This window comes from Silene latifolia, chromosome Y (assembly GCF_048544455.1).
Source record: "Silene latifolia isolate original U9 population chromosome Y, ASM4854445v1, whole genome shotgun sequence".
Taxonomy (NCBI): domain Eukaryota; kingdom Viridiplantae; phylum Streptophyta; class Magnoliopsida; order Caryophyllales; family Caryophyllaceae; genus Silene; species Silene latifolia.
Genome location: NC_133538.1, coordinates 476,561,180 through 476,572,280, shown reverse-complemented (window position 1 = coordinate 476,572,280; position 11,101 = coordinate 476,561,180).

The window sequence follows — 11,101 nt, the reverse complement described above, 5'->3', positions numbered from 1 at the left end:
TAAATAAATCACATTTATTAAATTGACTCGTAATTCAAAATTACTTTCACATAAAATGGTTATTTAAATACTAGTTAGTATAATTCACAACATCTTGTAATTATAACTAGCTTATCATTCTCATCTCGCGTGTTTCGCAAACACCGATTAATTTTGGTAATATAACTTCTTAAATTACTAAATAAAATCTTATTTAATCACATTAAAATAAGATGTCATTTTCTCTCTTATAATAAAATTTGTGCAATTTTAAGGAATTAATTAATCTGTATCGACATACAATTGATTAACCTTTTTTTCAATTAAGGGAATCGTCCTTTAGGTGTGACCTCAAGGGATCAACTGATCACCACCGTCGTACCACAGTAATGTCAAACTTTAGCCAGCCAATCATTACCGATAAGTGTGGACCAATTGACTATATATGTAATGTTTCATCCCTTTCGTATTCTTGATATGAGATTTAAATATGTGATCAATATGATCGACAATTGTGATCGCATTATTGTCGGGGACACTTACTCCAACAATATTGACTATTCATATGTGATAATCACATTTGTCGTTCGAGTTTTAAAAATCTAAAAAACTCCTTGTATACCTTGTTACATCCAAACGGGTTGTAGAGACAATATTGAACGCCATTAAAGTGAACCCGGATTAACATGGTATTAGTGATCGGTCCGTTTCGTGTTCACAATTTAATAGATGTTGTCGTTGGGTCACGTACGAATCAAAACACAATTTATAGCTTCACAAACAACTCTACAATTAGTAAAGAGGCAAGTAAAGGTCGGATCCCAAGGGACGGGAATTGAGATGAGATTTCTATTGAAACTAGTGGTGTCTTAGGGGTGTCACAATTTGGGTTGATGTAGAAGGTCCCTAACTAGATAACAATGAAAGTAAATAAGCAAGATGAAATAAAAGGGTTGTAAACAGTTGATAAAAAGCACTAGGGTGTCATGGGGTCATAGGGGAATCATGGGAATTGATCATACAAACATGTTCTCAAATTATAAGCAAGCAATTATTGTTGTGATGGATTGAGTTGGGTTATATCTTACAATCCTAGGAAAGTTTGGGTCCCGGAGACGAATCGATTAGATTGTACAACACCTACAAGTCGACTTAGTCTTCCCTACTCAACAACATGCATGGTCTAATGGGACTCGAGTTGGTTTATGTCTTACAAGTCTCATTGAAAAGATAGGTGATGGGTAAAAAATGCAAGGATTCGTAGGCTCACATTTCATCAAACATAACATGTGCATGAGTTGAGATCAAAACAAGCAAACAAATAAACCATGAAAGCATATTAATTTAAGCATGAATCATTCCCCATGTTGGTTTCCCCTAATTACCCATTAACCTCTAGCTAGGTCGCTACTCACTCATTATCATGTTGATCATGCTAGCAAGGTTGTCAATCATACCAACAAAAGGAAACATGATGAATAAATGAAAGTAATTAACAATAATTAAAGAGGGATTAAGAGAATTATACCTACTAATGATTCCAATAATAAAGCAAAGAATAAAAGAAGTACTTGATGCTTGATTGAGAGGTTGTCAATCTCCCAATAATAACCCAAAAAATCTTCAATTACCCAAAATAAAGGATGAACAAAAGAGAGATTAAAGAAATAAAACTTGTATTAGAACTTGATTAATTATTGATTAAAATACTAAAGAGAGATTTGATTGATATTAACTACTCTAATTATTGATAAGAAGAACATGCTCTTCTAATTAGACTAATGGGGTATTTATAGTCGAAATTAGGTGGATGCATTAGGGTTAACTAAAGGCTAAACTAGTAATTACACTTTTAGATTGAGCGGGAGGAGCCATTTTTCGAAGGAAGGGCTTCTTTCTTTGTATCTTGGAGAAGACGAAATTTCGCTGTACTGGAATCCGTGCGTATTGGAGTCGGGACGGGCGGATTCAGGCGAGGGAAGACGGGCGTTTTCAGGAGAATCCGGGCGGATTCTGTGGCTGCTGTCCGGGCGTCTTTGGAGGAAGACGCACGGATTGTGCTTGTGGAGGACGGACGGATTGTGGACAATCCGCTCGGATTTTAGCTCAGCACTATTTCTTCTTCTTTTCTTCCCTTTTCTTCATAAAATCCTTGGGGATTTCCTCGGGGATGCAAGGATCCTTTCTCAACATTTCTCATCTACTATCATATGTAGAAAGGCCTTCTAATCTTGTCTCTCCTTGATGCTTGGTCATTGAATTCAATCAATTTAGTCTTGTTTTGCCATGAAAATGCAATATTTGCACTCCTTTCCTACCAAGGGATTAAAATCTCAAAGAATATGCAAAACAAAGAACTAAAGACAATGAATGACCCAAATATGGATTAAAAATCATGGGAACAAGGCTAATTCGGGGGCTAAATATGCGCTAATTATGGTCACATCAAATATCCCCAAACCGAACCTTTGCTCGTCCCGAGTAAAGAGGTGACAAAGACTAGGACCATTATTTAAACTAACCTAATAACATAGCCGATATGAGACAATTAGCGGGTCTCACTCCGCCCGTTCAACTCACAACAAGACAACCATGAGGTAGGATGCCTTCTTGCAAGGCAAGGTGGGTCTTGCCAAAATGGCGACACATCCAAACATTAAGCACGCAAAATCAAATAATGGATGCATCTACAAAAGGAATAGCCACTTCCTCATCAAGTGGCGGAGGCACTAAGAGAGAACAAATTTAAGAGCATGTAATCCTTCACAAATACTAGTTCAACAAATTACTAAGGCTAAGAGGATGGCACTAAATCACCTCCAAATGGTGTTAAACTAGACTACTTTCATCCTCAATTTCCAAATGCTTTCGTCAAAAGCGATCGGATGGTGGTGGAATGATGATCCCTATGATGCTAGTAGCATATGACATGACAAGTCTAGAATTCTCTACAAAAGTAAAGGTCATGGATCGTCCCAAGCTCGACAAAGTGGCTTGACAAAAGGCTTTTTGGGAATGAAATGCTCAAATATTTATAAACAAATGGTGGATATGACTAGTATTCAAAATTGTCCTCATTTAACTTTCACATTTCAAAAATTTAAGATGGGGTTTGTCCCTTCCGCGCTAGTGTCCTTTGCTTTCGCCAATCGCTTATTAGGCAACCGGTTAACCTCTAGACAATAGCTTTTCGGGGTGATAGTCACCCTGTCTCTGGGCGGCCGAATTCACAACCGTGTGGGGGCCCAATTCAATGGATCCCGCTCTAAAGCACATCGAAGTGGTACGCCTCCATCAAAACAATTAAATTTCTCAACATTTCAACATTTCATAACATTTGAGGTTTCCTTGGCAATAAATTACTTCCACATGACAAAATTTTCGAAATGAGCACTTCAAGCTTATTAATAGAAAATATTTTTGGGTTGCCTTACCACAAAGTCAATCAAGGTCACCTAGACAAATTAACCAAGTCCACATCGCATCACGGGGTTGGATAGGTGACTCACATGCAAACCCTTGACTAGGCTTTGGGTCATGGGTCAAAAGACACTAGTATGACACTATCTATGGTGTTTTAGAACCATTTTAGTAGGCAAAGTCTTAAGTTGAAAAAGTATTTGTAATGGCTTAGTTGCTCTTGTCAAAGTTCTCAATTAGGCACTTTTCAAAATGTTTTATCTAAATGCAACTACATGCCATGATGCAACTAGTATATACATCCTAATGCAAGTGATTCTATCAACTAATATGACATATAAACTAAGTGCAAGTCCTAAATTCACATTGTTATACCGCATCAATCAAAATAAAGCCACATAGTCATTAACATAGAGAGGAAAAAGGAGATTGGAAAGATCATACCATGCGGTCTTCATGATCCTCATGTCTCGGATGTGGCGTAGTCATTCAATGTGAATAAGGATAGAACAAACACAATATATACAATATATATATAACTACACTACAAAAGGAATAAACATGTTTTTGGGTTTTTCATTTTTCAAATTTTTATGGATTTTCGAAATTTTTCAATTTTTTGGATTTTTGAATAAAAGTTAGGTTAGAATTCCCCATCCCCACACTAATATGGGCATTGTCCTCAATGGCCAAAATGATGGGAAATTATGCAAACATGATGCATGATTTCTACACTAAATGCAATCTACACTAATCTATACTACATGATGCATGGTTTTTGTTTATGACGGAGAGGATAATTTAGATTACCTCCCGTTGTGTATGCATTAACTTCCCCAAACCGATCTAGACATTATTGCTAATGTCCAAGGATAGGTGTAGTTCATGCACACACTATGCAATGCATGAAACTAATTTGTCATTTTGGATTTTGAAAGGTGGGAACAATAAAATGAGAACACCTCAAAAGTACCGAGGTGCGAGTCCTCAATGGTGCTAGGACTACTCTAACAATGATAAAGATTAATAAAATACAAGTTAACAAAACACAAACTTCTTTTCATGAAACTTTGGAATTAAAGAGAGGATATGAGGAAACTTCACTTAAACTTAGGTGGGTGCCTCTCGCCCGCTCAACCTAGCTACGAAGTAATCCTCTAGAGGTCGGCATCATCTCCTTCTAGATCGCTATCCCATATCTCCTTTGATGCATCACTCAAACTTGGGTCCATGAACTCGTCCTCTTCACTTTCAAGCTCCACCGTGTCTCCTCCACAAGAATTGTTGCTTCCCTCCTCTTGTCTCCCGTTTGCTCCTTCATTTGCTCTCTCCGAATTGGGGAAGAGTAGGTCCATTTGAGCCCATGAAGGAAATGCTCTTTCCTCACTAATCTTTCCTTTTTGAACCATATCGTGGTATTGAGGATAGAGTGCATAGTAAATGTCCACGTTGGTTTCGTATTGGCGGAAGTGCAAATCTTGTAAGATCCCCGTGACAAAGTCGTCACGTGGAAGGATGAAGGGATTTGGATGGTTGTACGGTTGGTAAGGAAATAGGTAGGGAGGCACTTTGATCTTGTCATCTCGGGATTGTTGCTCTTGTTGTTGTGGTGGTGGATTTTGAGGAGGTGGTGCTTGTCTTGGTTAGGTTGGATTTGGAGGGATGAGGTAGGATGGAATTGGAGACAAATGTCCTCTTCTCGGGGAGATACGTGGTAGGTCGTTCATTGGTCGATATATCGGATCACTTCCTTTTGTTAACCACTTGATCCGCTTATCGACCCCCTCAAGGGTTATCCAATGGTGATGAATGAGAAGAAGATCTTCATTTATCCTCGTGTTTCCCAAAAGAGGAGCATACTCATTATTCTCATTGAATCTCGGGTTGAAATGCTTTGCAGGCCTAGTAATGGGTCCTCCATTCACAATGTGTTTCATTCCATCATCGTCACCATTCCTAAACTTTGCACATTTCTCTAGTAATACTAGAGGTGCATTGAAGTGGTACACATTTCTTCCTTGAATATTGAGGTAGGATTCCATAAACACAAGGTCTAATTGGTTCACTATGGCCGGATCTCGGCGGGCAAGTAGAGTGCCCGAAAGAAATCGATAAGTAAGCCTTATGATCGGATTTTGGATATGAAAAGCGAGGCATTATTTGGTGTGTATGAAATCCCGGCCGGTCATGGCCCTCCACAAAGGTTCAACACTATACTTCTTTGGCTTCGATGTTCGGGTAGGCGAAACATCGAGACCGAGTACATTTGCGAATTCTACAAGGGTCATCATCCTAGAAACATTCTCCAACCTAAACTCTATGCAAATTGTTTTGTTTAAGGTTGTAATCTTCAAAAAGCTCAAAAATTCAAGCACAAGAGATCGATAAGTTTGTTCATACATGCGAAAAAGGGTTGAGAGACCAAATACTTCAAAGAGAGCTTCCACTTGGTGATAAATCCCAAGTTTCCTCAAGGTAGCATGACATAAAAACTTAGTAGGAAGAATATTCTTACTTAGAAGCCGGTGGAAGACTAATCTTTGCACATCATTGACAAATTCCACATTTGAGAAGTCATCAAGCCTTGTAAGATCTACAATCTCTTCATGCTCCCTTCTTAATGTGTTGACATGGGAGGTAGAAGAACTTCCCCTCATCCTTGGTCTCCTCCTATCCCTAAAAGAGGATATCCTTGGTGCCATTCCTTGATTATAGAGCTTGATTCTTTTTATTTGTGAAGGAATAAACATGCTTCTTGTTGATTGAGTGTTGCCTTTGGAAACCCTAGAAAATTGGGGCTTTTTGATTTTTGTGGGTTTAAGAGTTATTTGGGTGTGCTTGGGAGTCATAAGGAGGTGGGTTTTATAATGCAAGTGGATAGAAGGATGATGTGTCACTAAATGTGAGGTGGGGTGTAATTTTAATTAAGAAAAGACGGGTCAAATCAACGTGGGAAGACGGGCGGATTCGAAAGAAGACGCTCGGATTCGTGCTCCCCGGACGGGCGGATTCTGGGTAAGACGCCCGGATTCTTTCACAGCTAAATTTCCAAAAATATAACGCCACAAGACGGGCGTCCCGAGCATGAGACGCTCGGATTCCTTTTTATCGGGACGGGCGGATTCTACTGAACACGGGCGGATTCTCTTCCAGGAATTTTTCTTGAAATGCACAGGTAGAAAGACGGGCGTCTTTCTGCAAAGACGGCCGGATTCTTCAGGACGGGCGTTTTCCCTTCTGGGACGCTCGGATTCTCCTTCAGTCCAAAAATCTTCAAATTCTCAGGGTAGCAGGACGGACGGATTCTCATCAGGCCGCCCGGATTCTGGCAAGCCGGCCGGATTCCGGGGAACACGCACGTGTTCAAGCTGTGAATTCTTCCTTTGACTTTCTTTCCTCTCCTAGATGCTTCCCACACTTGAAAATTGGTTCCTTCCTTCATAAAAATTCGTTAGTGACCCTCCCTCACTTACTCTCATGAAAAGAGCTCATGCTTATTATTAAAAGAAATGCAATAAAATTATAAATACAAGTTAGAGGGTTAGTATATTTACAAGTGGTGGTTTAGGGAGGACTCCACCAAACTCTCCCTTTGATGGTTCTTTCAAGGATGAGAAGGCCCGAGGTAGGTGACCTCGACCTCTCCAATGAACGCTCCTTCATAATATGGCTTCAATCTTTGACCATTGACCTTGAACTTGCTTCCATCTTCCACCTTGAGTTCAAAATCTCCATATTTTCCAACTTCGGTTATCACATAGGGACCCATCCATCTAGAGTTCAACTTTCCCGGAAAAAGTCGGTAGCGGGAATTGAATAGAAGGACTTTGTCTCCTTTGTGCAAGGCTTTTTGTCTAATTCTCTTGTCATGGAGTAATTTTGTTCTTTCCTTGTAAATCTTTGCATTCTCATAGGATTGTAGTCGGAATTCCTCCAACTCTTGAATTTGAATCATCCTCCTTTGACCACTCAACTTGAGATCAAGATTAAGTGCTCGGATTGCCTAAAAAGCTTTGTACTCCAATTCGATTGGCAAATGACATGCTTTTCCATAAACAAGTTTGTAAGGGTAGGCTCCTATGGGAGTCTTATAGGCCGTCCTATAAGCCCAAAGAGCATCATCAAGCTTTGTGCTCCAATCCTTCCGAGTCTTGTTCACAACTTTCTCAAGGATTTGTTTGATCTCTCTATTTGAAATTTCAACTTGACCGCTTGTTTGAGGATGATATCCCAAGCCGGTTCTATGTTGAACACCATATTTGGTCAAAAGAGATGCAAGTTTCTTCTCATGGAAATGCGTTCCTCCATCACTAATGATTGCTCTAGGAACTCAAAATCTTAGGAAGATTATCTTCTTGAAGAGCTTGGTGACCGTTTTTGCATCATCATTTGGAGTGGCAATGGCCTCCACCCACTTTGAGACGTAGTCTATGGCCACAAGGATGTACTTATTCCCATTGGATGTCACAAAGGGACCTTGGTAGTCGATTCCCCAAACATCAAAGATCTCCACCTCAAGAATGCCCCTTTGTGGCATTTCGTTCCTCCAAGAGATATTCCCCGTTCTTTGACAAGCATCGCAATGAATGATGAATTCTCTTGTATCTTGAAACATTGTAGGCCAATAGAAGCACGATTGAAGAATTTTTGCAAAGGTCCTCCTTGCTCCATGGTGCCCACCGTAAGGTGATGAGTGACATCCTTCCAAGATTCCTTGGACTTCCTATTGAGGGATGCATCTCCGGTAGAGCCCATCACTACACTCCTTGTAGAGGTTTTGGTCGTCCCAAAAGTACCTCTTCACTTCGAATAGGAATCTCTTCCTTTGGTTGTGGTTCAAATTTGGAGGGAGTACCTTTCCAACAATATAGTTAGCATAATCGGCAAACCATGGGGTGATGTGCCTTTCGAGTTGTGTTTGAATGGCCATCAAAATATTGTCGGGAAATGAGTCATTTATCGGGGTTTCTCCATTTTCATCATGAAACCGGATCCTTGACAAATGATCCGCCACTACATTCTCGGCTCCTTTCTTGTCTCTTATTTCTAAGTCAAATTCTTGAAGAAGAAAAATCAATCTCAACAATCTTGGTTTTGCCTCCTTCTTTATCAAGAGATGTCGGAGAGCACGGTGATCCGAAAATACAATCACTTTGGATCCAAGCAAGTAGGAACGGAATTTGTCCAAAGCATAGACAATGGCAAGAAACTCCTTCTTGGTGGTATCATAATTCACTTAGGAGGATTCAAGAGTCTTGCTTATATAATAGATGGCGTGAAGAGCTCTCCCTACCCGTTGGCCAAGAATCGCTCCAACGGCGTAGTTGCTAGCATCACACATAATCTCGAATGGTAATTCCCAATTTGGAGGTTGGATGATCGGTGCCGAGATTAGTGCTTCCTTGATTCTATTAAAGGCTTCAGCACACTCATCAGTGAATTGGAATTGGGCATCTTTAAGCAAAAGTTGAGTGAGGGGTTTCGCTATTTTTGAAAAATCCTTTATGAAACGGCGATAGAAACCCGCGTGACCGAGAAAACTTCTCACCCCTCTAACATTCACGGGAGGTGGGAGTTTCTCTATCACCTCAACTTTAGCCTTATCGACCTCGATGCCCTTTTCCGAAATTAAATGACCCAAAACAATTCCTTCATTGACCATGAAGTGACACTTTTCCCAATTTAAAACAAGACTAACATCTTCACATTTTTGCAACACAAGAGAAAGATTATGCAAACATGAGGCAAAGTCCTTTCCATAAACTCTAAAATCATCCATAAAAACTTCCATTATGGTCTCCAACTAATCGGAGAAGACACTCATCATGCATCTTTGGAAAGTGGCGGGGGCATTACATAAACCAAAAGGCATCCTCCTATATGCAAAGGTACCATAAGGGCATGTGAATGTGGTCTTATGTTTGTCATCCGGGTGTATAGGGATTTGGAAAAATCCCGAATACCCGTCAAGGTAACAAAAGAATTTGTTGGAGGCTAACCTCTCATGCATTTGGTCAATGAATGGTAGGGGGAAATGATCCTTTCTTGTTGCGGAGTTTAATTTTCGATAGTCAATACACATACGCCAACCGGTGATCATTCTTGTGGGTATTAGTTCATTCTTTTCATTTTTCACTACCGTGGTACCTCCTTTCTTAGGTACCACTTGGACGGGGCTAACCCACAAAGAGTCCGATATGGGATATATGATTCCCGCATCAAGTAATTTCATAACTTCTCCTTTGACAACTTCTTACATGTGGGGGTTCAATCTTCTTTGGGGTTGAATGGTAGGTCTATGGTCTTCCTCTAGATGAATTCTATGCATGCAAAAGTTGGGACTTATCCCCTTACGGTCATCTAGACTATAACCTATAGCCTTTTCATGTTGTTTCAACACATCAAGCTATTTTTCCAATTGGTTCTCATCAAGCCTATCGTTAACAATCACGGGTTTGGTCTTTGATTCGTCAAGGTAAGCATATTTCAAATTTGGGGGAAGGGGTTTTAAAGTAGGAATTTGTACCTCACTTTCCTCCTTTGGAGTTTCATTGAGAATTTGCTCCATCTCCATTAGACATTCCATTCTCATAGCATATTCAACTTCATTCTCATCAACCTCATCATATTCAAATTCCATGATGGGTTCCTCTTGCTCTTGAGCTTGTAAAATATCTTCTAGGATGGTTTGCTCATCCTCTATGGGTTGACATGCTTCCAGAAGGATGTTATGCACCAATACGGATTGTGCATGAGTAAGTTCTTTGTTAGCTAGAGCGGCCTCAAAAAGATCCACCTCCAATTCCCAATACATATTTTTAGCCTCACTTGCTTCCAAGGCTTCCAATGCTTGCATGGGGTCTTTGAAGAAAGGTATACTTAAGTGGTCCTCTACAAAACAATCTATAAGGTCCATCTTGCAAAATATCGAACAACTTGAAAATAATTAGAACAAACCTTGAGGAGTTTTACTTCCCCAAGGCAAAGAAAGACACAACTAATAACAATATAAGAAAATCTAAATCAAGTTAACACCGTCCCCGGCAACGGCGCCATTTTTTATCGGTCCGTTTCGTGTTCACAATTTAATAGATGTTGTCGTTGGGTCACGTCCGAATCAAAACACAATTTATAGCTTCACAAACAACTCTACAATTAGTAAAGAGGCAAGTAAAGGTCGGATCCCAAGGTACGGGAATTGAGATGAGATTTCTATTGAAACTAGTGGTGTCTTAGGGATGTCACAATTTGGGTTGATGTAGAAGGTCACTAAGTAGATAACAATGAAAGTAAATAAGCAAGATGAAATAAAAAAGGTTGTAAACAATTGATAAAAAGCACTAGGGTGTCATGGGGTCATAGGGGAATCATGGGAATTGATCATACAAACATGTTCTCAAATTATAAGCAAGCAATTATTGTTGTGATGGATTGAGTTGGGTTATATCTTACAATCCTAGGAAAGTTTGGGTCCCGGAACCGAATCGATTAGATTGTACAACACCTACAAGTCGACTTAGTCTTCCCTACTCAACAACATGCATGGTCTAATGAGACTCGAGTTGGTTTATGTCTTACAAGTCTCATTGAAAAGATAGGCGATGGGTAAAAAATGCAAGGATTCATAGGCTCACATTTCATCAAACATAACATGTGCATGAGTTGAGATCAAAACAAGCAAGCAAATAAACCATGAAAGCAT